General features: G+C 43.9%; 1 protein-coding gene across 2 annotated transcripts in view; it reads left to right on the top strand.

Annotated features, from left to right (window-relative positions):
• LOC109868606 (ephrin-A5-like) overlaps positions 1-26,547 on the top strand; it is a 58,683-nt gene that overhangs the window by 1,339 nt on the left and 30,797 nt on the right. The window lies entirely within an intron of this gene.

A 26,547-nucleotide genomic window follows, 5' to 3' on the forward strand; every position in this document is an offset into this window, starting at 1 on the left:
ATGATATCTAAAAAAAACAACGCTTCTCATCAATAGTATTTTATATCCTCTACTGTAAATACACCAGAATGATTATCCATAGATAATATTATCCTGGTTCTGCTGAATGCGCCGAAAGGGGTTTTCCTTGTAGGCATCCTTAGCTATAATTTTACTAATGGAAAATGACGTGTCTTATCTCTTTAATGAGATAAGTCGAATGTTAGTGTGATAATTTAAGATATTATGTGTTGCTGTGGCGGATTGTTACCGCGTCCACTTTTAGTGCGTCGGCAGTAGGAAAATTATTCTGTTAATTTCTGTTAGAATTCTCTGCGACTGTATCCCCGTGTCGATTAAACCAATGGCTGTACATATGCACCGTTAAACATCTAAAATGTTGCCTTGAATGAAATTAAATATTATCTGCCAGTTTGACTTGGAAAAATATAAGACGTTTTGCTTATGACGCACATAAACTGCAAGCTTGTGTGTGCTTATAACATGTAATTGAAGCCTTTGCATGTCGTTCTACAATAAAATTCACAAAATATTTAGTAGTAGGTTAGGTTGCCATCTGCCGTTTCTATTTTATTCTAATTAGTTAAAGTTGCCAATTAGTGTGTTCACAAGGGTAAAGCAATGGCTTCATAATAGCTGGAATGACCCACTGTAATGAATGGGCAGATGTGACTTCTATTTGACAGAGGTGCTAATTGTGAATTTCTAATCCCATCAACCCTACAGCTCTGGTAACTCAACAGTTATTCACACTGGATGACTTGCACCTCAGCAAATAGTTTGTAGTATGAGTGTATCACTTTGTTTTGTGTCATACTTAACACATCACCACCATTGTACCTGATCGGATTTTTCCTGACAGTTATAGTATCGACATGACTCCTCTAAATAGTTTGTTTTTACTTGGGGAGAAGAAACTGGTCCTTTGGGGTGATTTGCATTTTGCACAGAGTCAACAGATGATGTCTTTCTGTGGTAACTCTGAGGTAAAGTGGGTGCAATGAACTAGTTAGGAGACGGCAAGTAGCCTAGTGGTTAGAGCGTTGGGCCAATAACCAAAAGGTTGCTAGCTCGAATCCCCGAGCTGACTAGGTAAAAATCTGTCGTTCTGCCCCTGAACAAGGCAGTTAACCCACTGTTCCTAGGCCATCATTATAAATATAAATTGGTTCTTAACTGACTTGCCTAGTTAAATTAAAAAGAAAGGGAACAGGTGAGATATAAACGCAAGTGTGGCGGCTCTTTTCCTGAAACAGATAACATCTTTGATATACTCCCATAGTGGCCTCAGCTCATTCCTATAGCTCCTGCCTAAAAAAAAGGAAAAGCTTCCCAACTTCCCAAGTCCTGCTCCTCCGTTGCCATGCTCCCCGTCCCTGCTCCCCCCACACCCAGTGTGTGACAGACAATGAGGGGAACACAGAGGGGTATTTCAGCAGTGGCCCAGGCCCAGCGTGGTGCATGCTCCTGGGAGAGATACACACATGCTGAGGTCACACACTCTGCGGTAACCAAACTGGCCCTGAGATAACCATCACAGAGCGGCACAGAGGGGACTGTAGTTAGGGTTAAAGCTGGGGCAGAACCTACCTCTCCTCTGAGGCTCTGTGACGGCCATGCAACGGCACCCTGCCTGGGTTTTGTCTGAGGAGAATAGTGCTCCTCGGGTAAATAAATAAGTAACTAAATGACTGTCTCCTTTTTCTTATTCAGGGGCCTAATCCAAACCCGACCCCGCAGTATAATGTAACCATGCACCATGCAAAGACTCAGGGGCCCCTGGCCCTGCCGTATAATGTAACCATACTCTGTGTTAGACCTTGGGCCCCTGGCCCCTGCTGGGTAATGTAACCATACTCAGCCATCAGAGCTCGCAGCCTGCTGGGGTATAGTCACAACTTCCAGATGAGGCTTTTTTTATGACCACAGGAGAAAAACAGCACCCAATGCAGTAGTCCTGCAGTCCATACTCAGCCATTCATGAAATCCCCTACAGGGACTCTGAAATTGAAATGGGAAGTGACTCGTGAAAAATGGAAATGGTGAAAACATTTTCACGTATTTTATATTGTCTCAAACACATGTAGGTTGATAATGGTGTCAAGTTTGTTGCAAGCTTAATAAACATTATTCCTATTTTCCTCCCCAAACCTCAACATTCTGATGCACTTAGTTGATTCACTCAAACAGTGGGATTCAAAAGCAGTGGAGCAGGAGTTTAACTATGATGATGATTCAGTCATGCTTGGAGGTACAAATTCCTCAATTAGTGACAGTGAGGCGCTCAAGTCATTATAATCTCCTTAATTAAAAAAAATGAAGTGCTTGAATGACACACAATCTGGTTGAGGAGACATAAAACCACTGAGCCACAATGAATATTATAAGTGAGAGTGTTTGACTTGTTATTTAAAAACAATTTGATTTAAAGACAGCATCATTTGAAATGCCCATCTTTAAAATATGTTAGTAGTAATTATTAGTAGTAATTAGCTAAAGAAGACATAATAAAATGTATTTTAAGGATGGGAAGAGATGGGCTGCGGTGTCTTTGAATGGATGTTGGTTAACACAAATAAAGGTTCAATACAAATAACCAAATAAAAAACATACATGTGTAAATGCTGTGTAAATGCTGTGTGAATGCTGTGTGAATGCTGTGTAAATGTAGGTAATACAGGGTTGAAGGGCCACTCAGGCATTTTCTTCAGTAAGACTCTGTTCATACATGTGTAATTAACAACAAGATGAGTAAATCAAGTAAATGATCGGCTTATTGGCCATTAATCAGTTGACATGAGACAATTCCCCACCTGGCCTGTATTAAGTTTGATAGTTGCTTCATTAAAACTGTCAGGCTCCATATGGGACACATGCACCCATCGCCGTGGCAAAGGTGTTGATTTGTTGCTGATAGGTGGGATCAGTGAAGAATCAGGGCTGAGTTCCGTCCCTAATCTTCCTGCTGTTTGTGTCTCCGATGCCATGGAAACCGATACCCTTCCTCATCAAAGAGCCTCATTGGGGTGGGACTAACGACCTGACAGCTGGGGAGAGGGATTCCAGCATTCTACAAGAGCACTGTCACCCCAGGGGCTGCAGTTTAAGCTCCGATAATGCCCCTCAAAGCTTTCTACAACAGATGTGACATATTTCTGTTGAAGACAATCAAACTACTTTCATCTATTTGCCTTGTGGTCAACTACTTTGGTAGCTGTGGGAACTATCCGGCGGGGATCAAAAGTGCTCGTCCTTTTCTGAGGAAATTGTTGGATGTAGTTATACTCTGATTTGATTCTGCAGTCCTTTAGCGGACACCTCAGAAATGTGAAAATGCCTCCGTGGCATCTCTTTCCACCTCATAACATCCTTGCCCTGACAGACACAGATAGTCCTCCACTGAGCGAAATTACCTTGGCCGTTTGCTTTCTCTATTCCGGCTCATTTTTAATCTCCACTTAAGAAACAATACACCATTTTTCAGTTTGTGCTAAGTTGATGTTGTGATAGTTTCCCAGTGGCATTGAGAGTTGCTCTGTCTGCATTGTTCAGAGTGTTTACCCTCGCTTTTCCCCCTCAGCCTTTTCCCGGCTCCCTGCTGCGTGGTTCCGCTTGGATTAAAAACGGACACATAAAAGCAGCCGAGTCCAAATATTGACTGGGTCTCAGGACCACAGCCCTCTCCCAGCCCTGGCTCGGACAGTGTGAAAGGACACTATTGTTCCTATCATACTCAGCGGCCCATGGCCAGCATGCTCTTAGAGAGAGACAGACAGAAAGAGGGAGGAGAGGTGAGTGGCAGAGCGAGAGAGGTAGTTGTGACGGACTATTGTGAGGGTGAATATGTTACGAGGCGAAGGGGAAGGGGCACACAGTCACAGGGTTAACAGAAGCTTCCGGAGAGGGGTCACAGGGTTACACAGGGAAACAGTGGCCATGCCATGGGTCCCCTGCATGAGGTCAAAACCCGTATTTCCACCCCTGCCCCGGCTTAGCCTGCGAATGGAGACAGGCATGTTGCGGCCATCTTCTCAGGGATGTCTTGGCGTCAGAGAGTGAGGTGATATATTCTGGCCCTCTGTGAAGAGGAAAATAGTCCTCCTGTGGAGAAAGCAGCCAGGTCCACTGCTCTGCGACCCTGCACGCAGAGAGAGAGGTGCCTTGCCTCTGTTGCTCTTTTCAAACTAACAAGGCTGCCTCTGTTTGACTGACAGCAACTAAAGTCGGTGTCTTGCTGGTGAACATTTATTGTGTTTACTGTGTGTAGGTAAGGATTTCTTTGTTACCTTACAGCAACACTCAATATTCATAGCGGCACACAATGAATCCTTTGGATTTGGATATAAAGTGTTTGCCATGCTGTTTCTGTTAAGATTTGTATAGATCACATTCTCAGCAGCTTCTGTAAACTTGTTTTCAGTTAATTCTCGATCGGTGTTATAGCTCAGCAAGTCGGCATCCTCCATTTCATATGCGCGGGTCAGCCAATGGATTAGAGCCAACCCTCCAGTCCCTAATCTCCAAGTCTCACTCCAGCGCTCCAAGGTTCACTTTTCTGCCATTTCTTAAGGTTTAACTCTCGACTGGGCTTTTTGTGTGCTGTTTAAATGTGAGTGGTGAAATGGCATCCCTGTGTCTTTGTAGGCACCGGTGACGGTATTAGCAGAGAGGCTCTAAGGGGCTTAAGAGGTCAGCCTCCCTTTGTGTGGAGACACAAAACACTTCCTGTAGGACCCTTCACCCTGCTCTGTTCTTCCCCCAGAAAGCCAGGGCCTGCCTGACCATTCACATTAATCAGGGCCAGCCCCTAATGACTGCAGTAAAGCCTCTGGAACTGCTGCTAAAAGGCCTCCTGACAGACAGACAGTATAGCGGTGGCCTGGGAAGGCTGCTGTATTGACGGCCTCTATGCACCACACTCTCTATCAGTGTGGTGAGTGGCTATCTGGGCTTCCTATTACACTTTAGCAGAACAAGCCCATAATGAAAGATAACTTTATACAGCAGGGCAAGGCAAAGATAATGAAAATGGACTCCACAAAGAGAATCCACAAAGAAAGTGTAAGGTCTGAACACTTTAAACTGCAGTTAGCTGTATTATCTACTGTGTGCCTCCTATTACAGAACATTCCCTAAGATAAAGGAAATGAAGGCTGTATGTTGCACTGCAGGTTTCAAATGGATCAAATAAATGGATAGAACAAATTGGCTGAGTACAATTCAGGGGAAGATGGATAGAGAGAGAGAGAAAGGCAGAAAGAGAATTGGAATGAACTCCTCTGTGTTCTGTCTCCTCTCCCTCTGAGCACAGCAGTTCTCTCTGCAGCTGGAGTACCTAGAGCCAGGTTAGTCAGAGATGACTGGTCCATCCTCTGTCTTTAGTTAGTAATGATTGTTGTAAGTAGTGCTCAGTCTGAGATAGCTCCAGAAGGGTGTGGTCAGCCATGACGGCTGTTTTAGTGTTGCTGGAATCCCCCCAGTTCTACTGATGGGGAGGGACGATGGCAGGGCTGTCTCTCCAGTCTATGGCACACAAGTGGCACCAATCAAGCATATTGGCACGCGGAGCTGTATATAGACCCTAGTATAATCTATTCAAAATGAATACAAATTGAAAGGAAAGTATGCACGATGTAAAACAAATGTGACGGTACAGCCAAGCATCCGTGAAATGCTTCTGGGACTTCATTTGGTTCAATGTGGCTTTTGAAATGACAGAAAAAGATAATATCCCTCTCCATGAGGCAATGTTTCCCTGTGTCATTGGTGGCAAACTTTTGGAGAGGAAAAAATACGTTTTGCTTCTACAGAATTTCTACTGTGATTGCATCAGACTTTTCCAATCATGATTTTTTAAACCAGAGTAGATGAAGAGTAGATGTTTTTTTTTAATTGACATTATTTATAAGACTCAAAAAAGAAATCTGATGATAGTGTTACGTTCCCCAGCAAGAAAACCAAAAATGGCACTCAAACAGAAGATGGAACTAACAAAGAGTCACTGACCAACAACCAAAACAAAACAGGTGTAGTTTTAGGAGGGGTTCTGATGGTAGTGTCTGCTGAAAGTTGACTAGCAACAATAACTGGAATCTAAGACCCACCATGGGCGCCAACCAAATTTGCCCAAAGAGAAGGAAACAAAAGAAAAACCCACACCAAATTTAAAGACAGGAAACAAACCAAAAAGTTGGAGCAAAACAACATCAGGGAAATCAGACAAAGGAATGTTTTTCTATAAATAAAAATAGGGAGCACCTCCACATCCATCAAGACACCTGGGGCACTGGGCCAGCCACTCTTAGATAGCACCTGGGCCAGCCACTCTTAGATAGCACCTGGGCCAGCCACTCTTAGATAGCACCTGGGCCAGCCACTCTTAGATAGCACCTGGGCCAGCCACTCTTAGATAGCACCTGGGCCAGCCACTCTTAGATAGCACCTGGGCCAGCCACTCTTAGATAGCACCTGGGCCAGCCACTCTTAGATAGCACCTGGGCCAGCCACTCTTAGATAGCACCTGGGCCAGCCACTCTTAGATAGCACCTGGGCCAGCACAGGTGAATCACCTTCCCACTAACAAGATGGCAACCAACACAGGTGTAACACATACTGACTAACGAGGTGACACCAATCGGTGCGCCCTATGTGCTGAAGAGCTATACATGCTAAAGTCCAAACCTAAATAGAAAAACCAAAGCAGGTAATAATATCTTTACATTTATCAATGTTCTTATCCAGAACAATTTACAGGAGCAATTAGGATTAAGTGCCTTGCTCAAGGTCACATCAACAGATTATTCACCTAGTTGGCTCAGGGATTCAAACCAGCAACCTTTCAGTTACTGGCCCAACGCTCTTAACCCCTAGACCACCTGCCACCCCCTTGTAGCATTATTTTCCATAGCATTCCAGAACATGTCTAGGGTGTTGTCAGTGTATGCTGTAATCTTTAGCATAGTTGTGTCATTTCAGGCACCCGTTGACAAATTAGGTAAAGTGCATTGATAATGTGATTTTTTTTAGTCAATACAAAAACCACAAGTGACATTTAGATGTGTGGAAAGAACAGTGTTATTTTCATGAACTTGTTGTCACTTTGCGGGACCTTTAGTGTGGCTTACTGGCCCATGGAGACAGAGGGAGTTTCCTCCTGTTGGATTTAAGCATGCTTGGTGCTTTGGGACCCTGAAATATTAAAAAGCTGTTTGCGATCTCACAGTAGAGCCTGGACACGCAACCAGAAGAAATCCAGGTCAGGACCACCGTGACTTAAATGCAGGGGTCGACATTTAGTCTCACTCCATCTTTCATACATGGTTTCTCACCCCCCATGTTTCTTTGAAGTTAATAAGCAACTTCGATGAAATTATATGATTTTGTCATCACCCTAAGATAAGCACTGTTGATTGAAATCTCAGACTGCTAGGATTTGTTCTGTCTTCATAGGCGTGGCTCTCTTCTCTTGCCTGACTTTCAGCTGTGTCTTGTGACAGGGAGGGAAGCAAAGACCGCCATTTCCCTCCAAATCAGACTCCATTTTGTTTCCAAGAAACAAAAGTCGGTTGAAAATCCTGGGACCCTTAGTGAACAGGCTCCACCCCTTGTTGAATTCAACATGAAGATACATAGGACACAATGAACAGCTTTCGATATGATAAAACTACATTTTTATATTGCAATTTTAATGCATTGCTTTACAACATTAATTTACAGTGAAATTGAATCTTGGGGTAAAGGGGGTTAGGGGCTGTGAGGAGGGGGGCAACAAAACGATGCAAACCAGGGGTCTCGCTCACCATAAGTCAATGTTCGAGGCAACATGGTCATTGCTTGGCTGTGTTTGTGTCATAGGCACATTGTGTTTGTGCCCTAGCTAGCCTAGCTTGCCTAGCCGTATCTATGCCATGGCTGCTGGTGCCCTAGCTGAGCTGGCGGCCTGGCACCCATATCACTCTTCGTGGCAACACAGTGGGAACACGCAGGCAGACGCTGGCAGCGCCTGGGCTGATGATCTCCCTTTATGTCTTTGCTCCGCCAGGGCCCTCAGTTATTCTAGTGCATAATTGATGTAGGAGTTAGAATAGCAGAAGTAATGCGATGAGAGGGTGCAGCCAGGCGGAGCGAGGGATCGCGTGCGTGGGGCTGCAAACATTGGAGGGGACGACGAGAGGGCATCTGGAGTAACAGGTCCCTGCGCTTTGGCACGCAGAGTCAACACAAAATGTCATCCTCCAGCCAATCACAGCTCAGCGTCTCCCCCCCCAATAAGATGTCTTCGGTGAAGCAGAATACTATGTTCCCCGTGAATCAGACAACCGACCGCAGTTATTAGTCCGCAGTCTGCAGATTATGTGCTGGATATTAATAGGTTTTATTAGCCCTTTCTCAGACTAAATTCAACTGAGACAGAAAATGACTAGCATTGCATTTGTTATATAAAATGTGTTATAATTGAAGTAATGTAACATTTTAGTGGTCATTTGAATAGGCCTGGACTGTGGTATTTATGTGGTACGTTGAGTCACAAGGCATTCTCTCCAACATCTTTGTTCCTTCATCACGTAGTTAGTAGATGTAGCAGTGACAGGGTGTATATCACACCTAGACAAGCAACTACAAAGAGACACTAATGGGCAAACAACCCTCTGTTGTCTGTTAAACAAAGAGGCCAGGTCGCAGATTACCTGTCCCGTCCCTCTTCAAAGCAGCCAACTACCTTTCACGACAAAAAACCTGCAATAAAAGCTGCAGGACTTCACCTGAAACCCATCTGAAATACCTATGTTCCTGGTTAGGATGCTGCGGTTAGAGCCTGAAACCACTCTGTATCATTCCCACTAGTATCGCTATACCAGGGGACAGAGATGTGCCAGATAGATGTATGAGAGAATTACAATTATGTTCTATACATTTTTATAAAAAATAATGTAGTCATTTTTCATCCGGCTGCACATTTTTTTTATCAACAAACAAGCGTTCGGTTTCGATTGATAAATTAACGTATCTTTTAATATTGAAAAAAGTAGTTAGTAGTTAGAAATTGATAGCAATTTAATTTCCATCAAAATGTAATTTGAATATGACCAATAGTGATCTAACAAGGCAATTATATTTAGTTGTGTTTATTAAATCCTAACATCTATTTTATGGAATCAATCCATCAGACCTGCAAGCAATGTACTGTATATGTATTACTGCGTATTTTAAGAAATGTTACTTAGATTCTCAGGGGATTGTATATTATAGCACTTTCTTAGAGTTAAAAAAATACTTTTTATATTTCAGTTATGAACTCTGAGCCATGCTATGGTTTGGCCAGTTACAGTATTCCATAATAACTCAATGGGCAGGTCCGTCTGGAGACAGAAATATTACCGCTCTGCCATAAAGACTTCCGATGTAAACCTAAGCAGTGAGCACACTCCGGAAAAAATAAACCATCTTTATGAGCAGGATTTTACGATCTTAATGACCAAAGCCCAGGCCCAATGGCCTTTAAGTGCACTTCTGGACAGACATGGACCAACCCAGATAGTGCTTATAGAATGATACTACTAGTGGGATTTACCACAATTGATGGTTTTCATATGTTGGTCATCACATTTTCTGAGGAAAATATGCCAATATCAGGGTTTGCACTCGCTGTACGACATTTGCTATAGCTTAAATAAACTAAATTTAGGCATACACTAAAGTGAAGAAAAAAATACGAAAGAAAAATTTTTGGACTGTGATATATTTCAACAATTACATTTCCCAAAAATATAAGTACTTTATTTTATTATAAACCAACGGATTAAAAAAAAGATAAAGATAACTTTATGCAACCATTTTAAATATAGTTCACAATTATAATTTTTTATATACATTTAAAATGCATTTAAATTACAGAGTATTCATTAAGGAAGATACTGATTACATTTTATTGGTAACATACATTTTTATAAGTGTCTTGTGGTGGGTATAAATAAAATTAAATGTACAGTTGACCTCAGGCAAAATGTTACAAAAGTGGACAATACAAAACATTACGTTTGAATTGTTTTAAAGACTTTATATCAATGATATATAACATTTTATAAATAAGAATTTGCCTAGTTAAATAAAGGTTAAATAAAGAAGGTAATAAAATAAATAAAAACAATTTAATTTTGATTCCCATGCTGAGTTAGTTATTTGGTAAGTTGTGTAAAGGAGGCCCTAATCAGATATTGTGGAATGATTATATACCACAGTCATGTGAATGGTGCATTTGAAATGTAATTGTTATTTATCTCTCAGTCTAAGAGAAAAATGTAGTTTTATAAATAGGAAGTTGGCATTTCAGTGCTTGAATGGACCTTGGTACCAACCACGGGTGTTTTGTGACGGCTTCTATTTTTTTTTACTACTAAAAAGAGAATTTATTGAAAAGGCCCCTGGTCTGTTAGGTGCTGAAGTCTTGTGACTGCTACTTTGGTCAGTCACATGGTCCAACACAGAGGTTCTGTTAGTGAGGTCTAGACACGCGATACACAAGGGGCCAAATAAGTGCACCGGCTTACACGTCACACACATTTACCATCCACCAACCAAGCTACTACAGTATGACGGAGGCAGGCTCATTTGAAATTTTGCCCAGCAACCCAGTAACATGGTAGGAAATATAGTAGGCCGACCTAATATTGCTGGTTACAATTCTCCTTTGCTATTAGTTAAAGATTTACCATCTCCAACTGATTTTTTTTCTCAATTGTTCAGGGAAATATTGAGATAATTGAGATAGAGCCTTATATATCAAGGCTTTATATATAATAGATTTAGATAATTTTGTTAATAATTTTGGTGTTCAGTTTCAGCTGACAGTGTGGCTTGCAGTGCTTGCCTGTGCTGGTCTAATGGGCTCCTCCATTTGGTTACCATTGTTCCTGTAATTTAAATCCCAGAGTATTTATTTTTCACATCCTCGAAACTAGTGTAAGGGATAGGAATTATGCAAATTGAAGCCCAAAGACAATGGAAGTGGGAGGTGTGATCAGCCAGAAACTCACCAATAAGGTTCAAGCCAGATCCTGCCACAGCCAATGAGGCGTAGAGGAGCTGCATTTTCATTGGAAGATCAGCCCTGATTACCAAAACTGTGGCAGATACATTGGGGTGTAAATTGTGTTCCATCTGTACCCATGCCTGATTGGAGGCAGGACATTAATGCACTGTTGGATTTTTGCTGCATGATAGTGAGAGTTTATTTTGGGGCATATAACCACTGAAAGGCATGGAGCAATCATTTTAAATCAGTGCGGCATGTGTCCATGCCGCATGGTAACCATGTGCTGTGGCACACACACACACACACACACACACACACACACACACACACACACACACACACACACACACACACACACACACACACACACACACACACACACACACACACACACACACACACACACACACGCACATGCACACACACACAGCTGCCCTCACTTAGCCCAAGAAATCTGGTGTAAATGTGAGACAGTTATAGAAAACAGGTTCCCAACCACCCGTGCTCTCTCTCAGGTTTTTCTCACTTTCTTTCCTTTACCCTTTTCTTTCTAATTAATTATATTTATCCCTATCTCTCCATATCTCTCTCCACCTTTTCTTTTACTGTCTCTCCATCTCTCCCCCCTCTCCCCTCCTCTCCCGGGTGTCCAGATGTCTGTCACGTACTGTATGCTGACTCCCACTCCTGGGCTGATATCAGATATGAAGAGAGGATAAGATGTCTCAGACTTCACAGCCTTCCTCCCCCTCCCCTCAAAGCTCCACCCCTCAACTCTCCACCCCTTAACCCTCCACCTCCGACCCAGCTGGAATGGCTATAGTTCACATCTGATGTCATTTCTTCCCTCTGTGTGTGACCCCACAGGACTGATAGTATGCATTGTATGGCCATCACACATAGACATTTTCCCAACTTGTATGCCATTACTCCCCCCCCATCCCATTACTCACGTCTGACAAAGAGAAATGCGCTTCAGCATACCCTGACTCCCATTCCCTCCCCACCAATGTTTTCTTGTTGTCTTTTGTTACGGTTCAGAATGGAGTTGATGCGTGTGAAAGTGAACGTGATATCTCCAGTCCAAATGTTCATTATTTGTCTCTGTTTTCATGGGGAGAGTTAAAAGTCACTTATTTGTAAGGAGGAAGAAAGAGTTTCTCTCTAACCTCATGGTTGTGGTGAAATGTCAGGGGCCTGAGGTTGGCTGCTAGGGTGTGGCCACACCCAGTGGGCTGTAGAACTATGGAACCCTCCCTGAGCCTGTCTGAAAATGGATTTGAGATTTTAGCTTAGACATTTTTAGCACTTTAAATTTGTTGTATTTATTTAAAATGTTGTTTTCTTATTGTACCAGCAAAGTAATTTAGTGTTTTTAATCACAACTGTTATTAAGAACCTGTAAAAATGCTGAAAGACCAATAAACTGAACTTGAAAAGGTCAGGACTACAGAGGATAGCTAGGGCCTCTGCTGGAGAGACTTCGCTACGGAAACTTACAGAACTATGTGGAAGTGCTGCTTTTTGCACTGTATTATGCATCATCCCTCTGCACCTTATGTGTCAGAGACTGACTCTCTAGTGAGGTGTTGACCAGCACTGAATATATCCCTTCCCTCGACAAACTGATCTCAGATCATCCCAGATCATTTGGAGATAATTGCTCGTACTACCAATATACATCAGAGGACTGTACTGCAGCAGCAGCATGGTGAGCAGAACAGGCATTGGCGAGGCCGCCCGTGCTGAACAGAGGGGGCCTTCCTACCACAGCGCTCCAATTAGAGAGTTCACAAACAGATGACATAATGGCCCGGAGGAGCCTGCTGTCTTTCAGGTGCTAATTGAAACAGGCTGTGTTTGCCAGAGAGCTCATCCCAACTAGCAAATGCTAATGTACTCTCACTGGCCACATTCCTTCTCCCAAGCCCAGGGACTTCACTCACATCCCACAGCACCGTAATGGTGTTTTTAGAGTACATATGCTAACTGTGTGATATCCAATAGGTTATGTTAATCCGATGTAATTATGACACCAGTCCACTGATGCAGCACTCCCCTGGGGCTGGTCGGAGCGTGACAACCTTGTCTCGTTAGCAAGGAATGTGGAAATAGCAGCACTTTACTAAACCAAACCTTCATGGGAAAATCTGGTTCTGTGGGGAGAAAACTGTTAATGGATTAAGTGGCCACTCCTTTTCCCAGTGAGGGGCTGTTTTGTAGGCTCATACCGTTCATTCACATATGGTCCTCCGTACTGGGGACGCTAATAGGCATGGCTAGCATAGCCTCTCAGCTTTAGACCCAGTTCCCTGGCCCTAACTTCCAGCTTTCCCCCTCGTTCTATTCATCTCTGCGGCCCGGCATTCTTGTTGGTTTTTTTAAGTGTGTTCACTTTGGCGGCCGATGAAAGGAACCGGGGAACATGGGACTTAAATCACTTAATGAGGGGAGACAGGCAGCGCTTTTGTCCAAGTTGTACTTGAGCTGCGTCCAGCCAAAGGCCTCTAACGGGGTCTGACACCTTTCTCAGTGGCACGGCCTGTATGTTTCAGCACATCGCCAAGGGGCTACAATCCCACTCCATTCCAATGTATGTAAGTGTACACCACAGCATTTATTTGGATTTCTACATCACATCACTCTGTTTATTTAGCTTGTCATTCTGTAATATTAGGATAAGCAGCAGCAGTACATTTGTCTGAGGGAAGGAAACAGGGGAGAACGCCCCCTCTCATTGAATCCACTGTAGTTCAAGGCCGACTGTGGTACAGCAGGCATTGTTAGCAGTAAACAGGAACCCCCATTATAGACGGGTTGGTTGTTTAGCAACAAGACTAACACGTGCGCAACTATCGGGCAAAACAGACAGGGTTGGCTTAGATTGTTGATAATATGTAAACTATATTTAGTCCAATGTTTATTGAAAAGAAATAAAGTTGCACAATGAGCACTTGTCTCTCAAATACATCATTCCAGTTGTTGGTTAGCTAGCTGGCAATAATTTATTTTGCCATATTAGCATAGATGTGACATCAGTCAAAACCTTAAAACAAGACATGGTGTCAAGAACAAGATCCAACAAGCTGAAACGAGCCACTTACGATTCACCACATGGCAGTTTCTTGTCATTGTTGCTTGCTAGCTATCTGCTCATCCAGAAACATAACAACACATGGCCTTCTGCCCCTTTGACATGCGCACACATTGTTTTAGTGAATGGAAAAATTGCAATCTTTGTGGTCAATCATGTAAATAAAAAAAGGTTTTGAAGACAATCATGCTACCAATAATTGTTTCTAATACACCAGATGTATTTCCTTGAACCGATTATTTAAAAATCACTCACGGAAGTTATAAGGATAATTGAGTTGCTAATGGCAGCCTGCAGTACCCCGGTTGGCCTTTAACTTGAGTAACTTGAATTACAATGAGAGGGTGCAGTCCTGAGCTAGTCTGCAATGTCACTTCCTGGAGTAGCTCAAACTGCGCATTTTATGTCTCCATGAGACGCCACTGAGTCTTCACATAGGAATATATGGTGTCACATGATCGATGGCTTTGTCCATTCATTGGAAGGAACCCAGTGTAGGGGCAGGGTTGCTCCGTGTGGGCTTGTGGCCTTACTGTGGAGTAAACAGGCATGAGTTGCCAGCTCAGTACCATTGTGGAGCAGGATAAATAAACAGCCAGTGTCGCTATGACTGATTGGGATCGGAGGCCAGAGAGGGATGTAGCAGAGTCCACAACCGCTCCAACCAGTTCCGACTTTTTCACACACTGAGGAAATCCCACCTCTCTCTCTCCCTCTCGCTCTCTCTCACTCTCTCTTCCTCACTACTGTCCTGTCCTCATCTCTTCCTCTCACGCTCATTCCCTAGATCTCTCTCTCTCTCTCCCTCTCATTCCATAGACCTCTCTCTCTCTTCCTCTCACCCTCATTCCCTAGACCCCTCTCTCTCTCTCACTCTCTTCCTCTCATTCCCTAGATCTCTCTCTCTCTTCCTCTCTTCCTCTCCTCCTCACTAGTGTCCTGTCGTCCTCTCTTCCTCTCACTCTCATTCCCTAGATCTCTCTCTCTCTCTCTCTCTCTCTCTCTCTCTCTCTCTCTCTCCCTCTCTCTCTCTCTCACTTGGTCAGTCCTGCTTTCTGTCTTGTATTCCTCCTTTTATCTTTCCAGTTCAATATTTCACTCCTTCTCTCCATCACTCTCACCACAATCCCCATCACTTCTTCTAAAATTTCCTGACCCTGCTCAGTTAGTTTTTATGTTTCAGAACTAGGACTGATGCTCACAGATGACATTTATGCAGAGCCTCAGTCACACACACACACACACACAGGCAGATGAAATGTAAGTATCTGCAGTTGGGTTTACATATCAGCTGTAAACAGTTGTCACTGTGAAGCCGCTATGTGTTTGTGTGTGTGTGTTTTTATAAAAAAAATGTTTTAACCTTTATTTAACCAGGTAGGCCAGTTGAGAACAAGTTCTCATTTACAACTGCGATCTGGCCAAGATAAAGCAAAGCAGTGCGACAAAAACAACAACACAGTTACACATGGGATAAACAAACGTACAGTCACTAACACAATAGAAAAATCCATATACAGTGTGTGAAAATGTAGTAAGATTAGGGAGGTAAGGCAATAAATAGGCCATAGTGGTGAAATAATTACAATTTAGCAATTAAACACTGGAGTGATAGATGGGAAGGAGATGAATGTGCAAGTAGGGATACTGGGGTGCAAAGGAGCAACAAAAAACATAACAATATGGGGATGAAGTAGGGTGGGGTATTTACAGATGGGCTGTGTACAGGTGCAAAGATCGGTAAGCTGCTCTGACAGCTGATGGTTAAAGTTAGTGAGGGAGATATAAGTCTCCAGCTTCAGTGATTTTTGCAATTCGTTCCAGTCATTGGCAGCAGAGAACTAGAAGGAAAGGCTGCCAAAGTAGGAGTTGGCTTTGGGGGTGACCAGTGAAATATACTTGCTGGAGCACATGCTACGGGTGGGTGCTGCTATGGTGACCAGTGAGCTGAGATAAGGCGGGACTTTACCTAGCAAAGACTTATAGATGACCTGGAGCCAGTGGCTTTGGCGGCGAATATGAAGCGAAGGCCAGCCAACGAGAGCATACATGTCTCAGTGGTGGGTAGTATATGGGGCTTTGGTGACAAAACAGATGGTACTGTGATAGACTAGATCCAATTTGCTGAGTAGAGTGTTGGACCCTATTTTGTAAATGACATCGCCGAAGTCAAGGATCGGTAGGATAGTCGATTCTAGATTTCATTTTGGATTGGAGATGCTTAATGGGAGTCTGGAAGGAGAGTTCACTGTCTAACCAGACACCTAGATATTTGTAGTTGTCCACATATTCTAAGTCAGCAGTTGGAGGCCACGGAAGTGTTGTATGGCATTGAAGCTCGTCTGGAGGTTTGTTCCACAGTGTCCAAAGAAGGGCCAGAAGTATACAGAATGGTGTCTTCTGCGTAGAGGTGGATCAGAGAATCACAAGCAGCAAGAGCAACATCATTGAGGTATACAGAGAAAAGTGTCCGGACAACAGGCCCTCGATTTTACACACTGAACTCTATCTGAGAAGTAGTTGGCGAACCAGGCGAGGCAGTCATTTGAGAAACCAATGCTGTTGAGTCTGCCAATAAGAATGCGGTGATTGACAGAGTCGAAAGCCTTGGCCAGGTCGATGAATATGGCTGTAAAGTAGGGTATTATTTAGATGGCGGTTATGATATTATTTAGGAACTTGAGTGTGCACCCATGACCAGCTCGGAAACCAGATTGCATAGCGGAGAAGGTACGGTGGGATTCGAAATGGTCAGTGATCTGTTTGTTAACTTGGCTTTCAAACAGTGTCCTCCCCCTTTGAAGAGGGGGATGACCGCTGCAGCTTTCCAATCTTTGGGAATCTCAGATGATACAAAAGAGAGGTTGAACAGGCTAATAATAGGGGTTGCAACAATTGCGGCAGATAATTTTTAGAAAGAGAGGGTCCAGATTGTCTAGCCCAACTGATTTGTAGGGGTCCAGATTTTGCAGCTCTTTCAGAACATCAGCTATCTGGATTTGGGTGAAGGAGAAATGAGGGAGGCTTGGGCAAATTGCTGTGGGGGGTGCAGAGCTGTTGACCGGGGTAGGGGTAATCAGGAGGAAAGCATGGCCAGCCGTAGAAAAATGCATTTTGAAATTCTCGATTATCGTAGATTTATTGGTGGTAACAGTGTTTGTTAGCCTCAGTGCAGTTTTCTTCTCCCCAATTTCGTGGTATCCAATTGTTTAGTAGCTACTATCTTGTCTCATCGCTACAACTCCCGTACGGGCTCGGGACCTCCTGGTCGCGGCCGGTTACGACAGAGCCTAGGCGCGAACCCAGAGTCTCTGGTGCTCCATGGACATTTTTTAGTTTGTGCTACGGGATGCAAATTTCTGTTTGAAAAAGCTACTTTGCTTTCCTAACTGCCTGTGTATATTGGTTCCTATCTTCCCTGAAAAGTTGCATATCGCGGGGGCTATTTGATGCTAATGTAGTACGCCACAGGACGTTTTTGTGCTGATCAAGGGCAGTCAGGTCTGGAGTGAGCCAAGGGCTACGTCTGTTCTTAGTTCTGTATTTTTTGAATGGGGCATGCTTATTTAAGATTGTGAGGAAAGCACTTTTAAAGAATAACCAGGCATCCTCTACTGACAGAATGTGGGGGGGCAAGGTAGCCTAGTGGTTAGAGTGTTAGACTAGTAACCGAAAAGTTTTGAGTTCATATCCCCGAGCTGACAACGTACAAATCTGTCATTCTGCCCCTGGACAGGCAGTTAACCCACTGTTCCTAGGCCGTCATTGAAAATAAGAATTGGTTCTTAACTGACTTGCCTAGTTAAATAAAGGTAAGATAAAATAAAAAATATCCTTCCAGGATACCCGTGCCAGGTCGATTAGAAAGGCCTGCTCACTGAAGTATTTTAGGGAGCGTTTGACAGTGATGAGGAGTGGTTGTTTGACCGCGGACCCATTACGGATGCAGGCAATGAGGCAGGAATCGCTGACATCTTGGTTGAAGACAGCAGAGGTGTATTTAGAGGGCAGGTTGGTCAGGATGATGTCTACGAGGGTGCCCGTGTTTACGGATTTAGGGTTGTACCTGGTAGGTTCCATGATCATTTGTGTGAGATTGAGGGCATCAATCTTAGATTGTAGAACAGCTGGGGTGTTAAGCATATCCCAGTTTAGGTCACCTAACAGTACAAACTCTGAAGATAAATGGGAGGCAATTAATTCACATATGGTGTCCAATTTCAGAATTTTTGGTGGCCTTCCAAAGCCAGGATTCAGACACGGCTAGGACATCAGGGTTGGAGGAGTGTGCTAAAGCAGTGAATAAAACAAACTTAGGGAGGAAGCTTTCTGTACAGCACTTTGAGACATCAGCTGATGGAAGAAGGGCTTTATAAATACATTTGATTGATTTATTCTGATGTTAACATGCATGAAACCAAGGATTTTACGGTTACAGAAATCAACAAATGATAGCGCCTGGGGAATAGGAGTGGAACTGGGGGCTACAGGGCCTGGGTTAAACTCTACATCACCAGAGGAACAGAAGAGGAGTAGGATAAGGGTACGGCTAAAGGCTATAAGAACTGGTCGTCTAGTGCGTTGGGGACAGAGAATAAAAGGAGCAGATTTCTGGGCGTGGTAGAATAGATTCAAGGCATAATGTACAGACAAGGGTATGGTAGGATGTGAGTCCAGTGGAGTTAAACCTAGGCGTTGAGTGACGATAAGAGAGGTTTCCTCTCTGGACAAGTTAAGCCAGGTGAGGTCTCCGCATGTGTGAGGGGTGGGACGGAAGAGCTATCTAAGACATTTGGAGTGGGACTGAAGGCTCTACAGTGAAATAAAAAGCAAAAACTAGCCAAGACAGCAGTAGACAAGGCATATTGACATTAGAGAGAGGCATAAAGCAATCAGAGGTGTTGATCATCAGAGCTAAGACAACAACAGGTAAATGGCGATGAATGGGCAGAGTGGGTCAGTTAGGTACATACAGGACCTGAGTTCGAGGCTGGGGCCGACAGGTAAACAAAATGAGGTACTGTGTTATTGTAACAGTCCAGGGGGCATCAGCTGTGTAGCCGAGTGATCATAGGGTCAAAAGAGCAGCAATAGGTGAGTCAGGGTGCTGTTCGGTAGTCACTACTATGCTAGGTGAGCAAGGGACACAGTGTTCAGAAAAGCTGGCGGGCTGGGGCTAGTAGCTGGTTCTTCAGCGACATCGTAACAGAAAAGCCTGTTGAGACCACATCAGGCGATCACGTCGGCAGTCCAGTCGTGATGGTTTGGCGGGGCTCCGTGTGGACAATAAAGGGTCCAGGCCAATTGTCAAAGGAGGTATTGTAGCCCTAGAATTAGCAGGTATATGGGCCTAGCTCGAGACTAGCTCAAGGCTAGCTGGTACTTGCTTTGGGACAGAGGCGTTAGCTAACAGTATCCAATCGTTTGCAGATAGCTAGCTGCGATGATCCGGAGTAATGATCCGGTGTAATGATCCAGAGCGGCAGGAATCCGGTGATATGGTAGAGAGAAGCAATCCGATATGCTCTGGTTTGATTTTGCCCTGTGCAGACTGCCAGGTGTTGTCCGAGCTAAGGCTGGCTGATGACGGGAAAAAATGTGAGGATTGCTAGCCGTGGCTAACAAAGATTAGTAGCTAGTTAGCTGGCTACCTCCTGATATGGAAGTTCCAGTTATAAGGATTAAAAATAGTAGATCCGTACCACTGTGTGAGGCGGGTTTCAGGGAAGTATATTTAGTTCGTAGATAGAAAGTGAGATTAAGATATATACGAAAAAGACTGGCTATTTACACGGGATAAGACAAGGGATAAGACAAAGACAGATACACACGTCCTACTGCAGCGCCATCTTGGAATCGACTGCAGCGCCATCGTGTCCTGTGTGAACCATTGACTTTGGTCCCTAAAAAGCCTTCACAAACAGGACACTCTGAATATAAGCACGATCATGGTGACCAGTAAATGCCACATGTTGCCTCTTGTACCAGCCCTGGTTTCCTTTGAAATAACACATCCATCCACCCATTGACAACCAAAACAGGTCAAAAAAACTATTAGGATGCAGAACACCTCCTTAGGTAAATATGGATTTGTCTTTGTGCAAATGTAGAATGAATGAACATTGTGTAGTTTGCTTTGCAACCCTGCTTTGCATGGGGCTGAATGGCCTGAGACATGGCCCAGTAAATCCTGAGAAACCCACACCATGAAAGGGTTCGTCTTTACACCAAGGAAATTCTCGTGACACCTAATCACAAGAAGACAGGGAGAAAAATCCCCCAGGAGCCCACAACAATCTCCATGGGTTATCTTGAGGAAGCGTGACCTTTGTGACATTGATAGGATTTCACACACACACACACACACACACACACACACACACACACACACACACACACACACACACACACACACACACACACACACACACACACACACACACACACACACACACACACACACACACACACACACACACACACAGACATGCACACACACTTGTAACATACACACACACACACATACACACACACACACACATACACACACACACACACACACACACACACACACACACACACACACACACACACACACACACACACACACACACACACACACACACACACACACACACACACACACACACACACACTCTTTCATTAGCCCTCTTTGTGGTGTGAGTCTCTTGTGCCAGACTTTGAAGCGGTGGGGGAGATGGATGCCGGGTCACCCCCTCTCAGCCCTCTCTCTCTGTTGTCCTCAGTCCTTCTTAATGGTCCTTTAAGCGAGAGAACCGGATGGGAAACTGACCCTAGATCTGTAGCTAACATAAAGCCATCTCCTTGAGCCAACTTCTCTTTATTATCACCCAGTATTTTATACACCCAATAAAAACCATAGAAAATGTGTTTCTCGTTTACCTTGAATTATTTTCAGACTGGTCAAATTCTGCGAAGCAGCCATTTGAAATGAGGCATGCCTGGCTTCAGTTGGCTGGACTGGGACCAGTGAAACCAGTCTGCACTCCTCCATTCTTTCTCCCCCAGTCTCTCCATTCCTCCTGGCAGGCCTTTCTCATGTCAGGCCAAACATGTGCTTTCCCTTAATGCTAGCACACTGATAACCCAGGTTACCTAGCGGTGGAGGCTCACGGACAGCTATTTTCCATGAGCAGTAAATAAAATCAACAGTTTTCTATTTTTGCGGGGTGTAAGGCTAGATGGATGAGGGGTTTTAAATCAGTGGCGCTCCGAGGCTGAGCAGGGCCCTACTGGATGTCCGCTCGTGGACCGACGTTACCTCAGGAGGGAGAAGAGAACAGGAGAGAGGGCTAGGAACACCTGGAGAGTGGAGGAGAGCAGGCATGCCAACCTCATATTTCCATCTACACGTATGTGTCTCTTTCTCGCTTGTTCTCAAGATCTTTTCATCTCGATTTTGTCTGCAGGCACAAACACATTCATTATTAATTTCCTGAATCATCCACAGTGGAAAAAGTCTGAGCTCTCCAAATCCAGACCCCATCCTTTATCAACATGTCTCTCCACCCAAGTTGTTCACTATTTGAGTGTCTGATCTGAAATATTCTACATCTGATGTGTTCATGTTGGTGTGGACTGTTGTTTAGGTCACCTGTGGAGGAGAAGAAAATCCTTTAGATTAGGCCCAATCCCAGCCATCTGGGTGTGTGTGATGGAACAGTATGAGCGTATCACAACCATCAGCCTCTGGTTAACAGATACAGAAATACAGCTGGCAGGGTGTCACTCATTAAACTCACTGTTGTATACACAGATGAGCAATTACATTGGCAAACAATTTACAGCAATTAGGCACCTCAGGGTTTGTGGTATTTGGCCAATATACCACGGCTAAGGGCTGTATCCAGGCACTAATGGTGAGAATGGGTGGTCTCATCATTGAACGTCAATTTGTCAGACGGTTTTGATATCCGTTCATCATGAGTCATTTCACCGCATAGCATAACACAATGTTTGATACTAATATAGAAATGTGCTTTTCGTTCTTCAAACATGCAAATCACATTTTATATAAGTATTGTCAAGCTTTAAAAAAATGTATTACCTACGATCCCCTAAAAACAGAGCCACATGGCAATTTGTTGGAAGAACTTACAATTCTTAAGTTGAAAGGAAATATTATGAACATTGAGTAAGTTAAACACAAATTTCCTTGTAGTTGTTTTTATACACATAGTTGCTTAGATTATGCATTTATCTTTTCTTGAATACTTAAAAAAAAAATCTGTTTGGTTGAACAAGTTAAGTACATACTAGTAGAGCATCATTTGGAAACGTATCACAGTGTGTGAGTGCCATATTTGTAGGTCAGAAGTGATGTCATCAGGCACTAACCTGCTGACCTCTCCCCTTTGGCGGTGGACCAGGTCCTGAATGTCACTCATATCATTGGACACAGACAACAAAGCCCCCTCTGGCCCTCTCTTTGTGCGAATGTCAACTGCCGAACAAACCAGCAACGTCTTTTCATAACATGCCTGTCAACCCCCAAACAAAACTCAGCATCCCCCTTTCACGCTGTGACAGTCACAACCCCTCGAACAAGGCCAGCCACCTCTCTCTTCCCCCCTCTCCCCTCTCTGTGTAGTGTAGTATTTAGGGGCAGAGCACCACTCACATTAGATCAAAGGGGGTATCAGATACATGCCAGCAGTCCCGACCCTGATACCAGCGTCTCCTGTGTGTAGTGTACGAGGCGGCAATGAAAAGCCCATTGTGTCCCTGCCAGCGTGGCGCGGAGATAATTAGTGTGTACACCACTATGTCAATCCTGGTGTGATCTCCCTGTTTGTCTCTTTACGCCTGGCCTTTTGTCAGACGTGTGAGAACTGGAGGAGTCGGGGGCTCTGTGTTGTTATGCTATTAGAGACAGAGATCAGCGTTCCTGTCTGTCTCGCCTCGTCTTCGTCTCACGGCCGGATCAGCGTCTCACAGCCCTCCTGATTTACTGATCTGGCGGCTCCAGGATCGGATGGCACTGCCCCTCTGTGTTCCAGGGCATCCTTAGGGGTTAGGTTCACTAATGTTATTGCTTTATGCCCTTAATAACTGGCCTGGCGCCAGGTTTATTGTTGAGCCTCAGAATGATGAACGTTGGCACTGGCAGAAGTCAAAGCTGATGTGAGATTAGTTTCTAAGGGCACGATGTGATTGTGGAATTTGTCCAACCTCATCTCCTATCTGTAAAAGGATCACAGTGGCTTGGGTTGGCTCTATATGTGTGTTTTATAAACGGTTTATAAACAGTTCAAAGGGAATCTCATGAGACAGTTGGCCATAGTAAATACAGTATAAGCCAAGACCAGGTTAACAGATGAACTCTGACAGATACCGTGCTTTGTTCCTTCAGAATTGTGTTGACCTCAAAGGTAAAACAGTTGACAGAATGGATTTGGGCTGGATAAGCCCAGATTGCCTCCTCATGTAAAGAGCTGATTTGAAATGCCTTTCCTGTTTCACGTCAGTGGTTTATTTTGTATTGCATTGTATTATAGTCTTGGGGAACACAACAGGGAGATATACTGTAAGAGGTTTCTTATCATTGCTCTGATGCTTGGTGTGGCTGTGTAGACAGTGTGTGTAGGTGTGTGTATTCTGTTTATACGCAAACAGAGATGCGTGGACCTTATCATAGGGAGTAACTTTGACTTCTTCCCTTACAACACACACACACACACACACACACACACACACACACACACACACACACACACACACACACACACACACACACACACACACACACACACACACACACACACACACACACGCACACACACACACACACACACACACACAGTTTAACTTTTTTATTTGGGCGAGAGTTTACCCTCCTTTTGTGGAAGTATGCATTGAAAATATAGGGAGCGTTACTTTACTCACGCTCTCGCAACCTGGGCGGCTCGTGTGTCTGTTGTGTTACCTTAGATCAGAGGCAACGCTCCCAAACAGGTCAATACATCACAGTGACACTTCATGAGAACATACGATACCTAGCAGTGTATAGGAAGCCAGCCAGACAGCTGATTATAATAACAGCTGGACTTCAATGCAATGTGGCCAGAGGAGTGGCGTGAGTGGTCCATGCATTGACCTGTGAGCTCTCAGATCGTGGTGTGATGGGTTTGGTCCATGCATTGACCTGTGAGCTCTCAGATTGTGGTGTGATGGGTTTGGTCCATGCATTGACCTGTGAGCTCTCAGATCGTGGTGTGTTGGGTTTGGTCCATGCATTGACCTGTGAGCTCTCAGATCGTGGTGTGTTGGGTTTGGTCCATGCATTGACCTGTGAGCTCTCAGATCGTGGTGTGTTGGGTTTGGTCCATGCATTGACCTGTGAGCTCTCAGATCGTGGTGTGTTGGGTTTGGTCCATGCATTGACCTGTGAGCTCTCAGATCGTGGTGTGTTGGGTTTGGTCCATGCATTGACCTGTGAGCTCTCAGATCGTGGTGTGTTGGGTTTGGTCCATGCATTGACCTGTGAGCTCTCAGATCGTGGTGTGTTGGGTTTGGTCCATGCATTGACCTGTGAGCTCTCAGATCGTGGTGTGTTGGGTTTGGTCCATGCATTGACCTGTGAGCTCTCAGATCGTGGTGTGATGGGTTTGGTCCATGCATTGACCTGTGAGCTCTCAGATCGTGGTGTGTTGGGTTTGGTCCATGCATTGACCTGTGAGCTCTCAGATCGTGGTGTGTTGGGTTTGGTCCATGCATTGACCTGTGAGCTCTCAGATCGTGGTGTGATGGGTTTGGTCCATGCATTGACCTGTGAGCTCTCAGATCGTGGTGTGTTGGGTTTGGTCCACAGGTCAATGCATGGACCAAACCCAACACACCACGATCTGAGAGCTCACAGGTCAATACCTGTGAGCTCTCAGATCGTGGTGTGTTGGGTTTGGTCCATGCATTGACCTGTGAGCTCTCAGATCGTGGTGTGTTGGGTTTGGTCCATGCATTGACCTGTGAGCTCTCAGATCGTGGCGTGTTGGGTTTGGTTCATGCATTGACCTGTGAGCTCTCAGATCGTGGTGTGATGGGTTTGGTCCATGCATTGACCTGTGGGTTTTTAGATAGTGCTGGTGGGTTGTGTGTGAGGCAGTTAGAACACTGAACTTCAGACCTCTTTCTTTGGTTTTCTAGTGCTCTAACAAAGAGTCATAGGCCCTGAGTTTTCTCAATTAGTTCTTGTGGTCACGACACTGGGTCCTCTAACAGAGTAATAAGTAGTTCTGATAATTAATTTCCAGTGGTCATGTCTTAAAGCTGCAATATGTGACTTTTTGGGAGACCCGGCCAAATTCACATAGAAATGTGTGTTATAGAGCTGTCATTCTCTTTTAAAGTTATTCTAAGACGCAGCAGGTAGCCTAGTGGTTAAAGCGTTGGACTAGTAACTGAAAGGTTGCAAGATCAAATCCATGAGCTGGCAAGGTAAAATTCTGTCGTTCGACCCTGAACAAGGCAGTTAACCCACTGTTCCTAGGCCGTCATTGAAAATAAATGTAGATATGTTCTATGTGCGCTGTGTCTATGCTTCCCATTCTTAAGTTTTGTTTTTGCATCTTTTACTTTCGGTTTTGTTCACCGGCTGAAAACACAATATTTTTGGTAATGATTCTCTACACTATTCTTGCCTGTTTTGTTACATAAACTGAAATTCGGAAAACTATTAGAATTTTAGCAACCAGGATAGCAGAGCATTTCTGCATAGTTTGTCTTTAATGTTTAACATTTTCATGTATTTGAAGATTTCGTATTTTAACCCACCTTAGCAGGCATTGTTGAGCACAGTACTCATTCCTCTAGCAGTAAGTGGAGGTAGAGCTGTGAGCATTACAGGATGCTACATATACCTCTCATTAAGAGTGCTGCACACCTTGTTGACGGTGGGAATGACTTGTCTCAATATTGAACATCAATTTGTCTGATAGTTTTGATATACGCTCATCATGATCAATTTTAGACATTTTAGAAATATACTTTTCTTTCTTCAAACATGCATACAATATTGAAAAGTATTATAAAGTCAAAAAATTGTGAATTACCCACAATCCTCTTAAAACACAGCCACGTGACACTATTAAGTATTCATAACTTGCATAAACGTAATAGTTATATATCAGTACAACAGAGATAAATCCAGTGTTTTTAATCAAATGGCAATGTGACTACAACCTTATTATTTTAAGTAAAGATGTAAAACGTAAAAGAATCAAGTAAGAACAACTTAGATTAAATTTGAAATAACCTACTATCTGTTAACAGTATTCAAAAACATTAAGTGATAATAAATCTTATTGACATATGAGTTAGTACCATTTTTATGATTTTAATTCTACTGACCATTGGAGATGTTTGAGTAGCAACTACTACGTTA

This window comes from Oncorhynchus kisutch, linkage group LG23 (assembly GCF_002021735.2).
Source record: "Oncorhynchus kisutch isolate 150728-3 linkage group LG23, Okis_V2, whole genome shotgun sequence".
Classification (NCBI taxonomy): domain Eukaryota; kingdom Metazoa; phylum Chordata; class Actinopteri; order Salmoniformes; family Salmonidae; genus Oncorhynchus; species Oncorhynchus kisutch.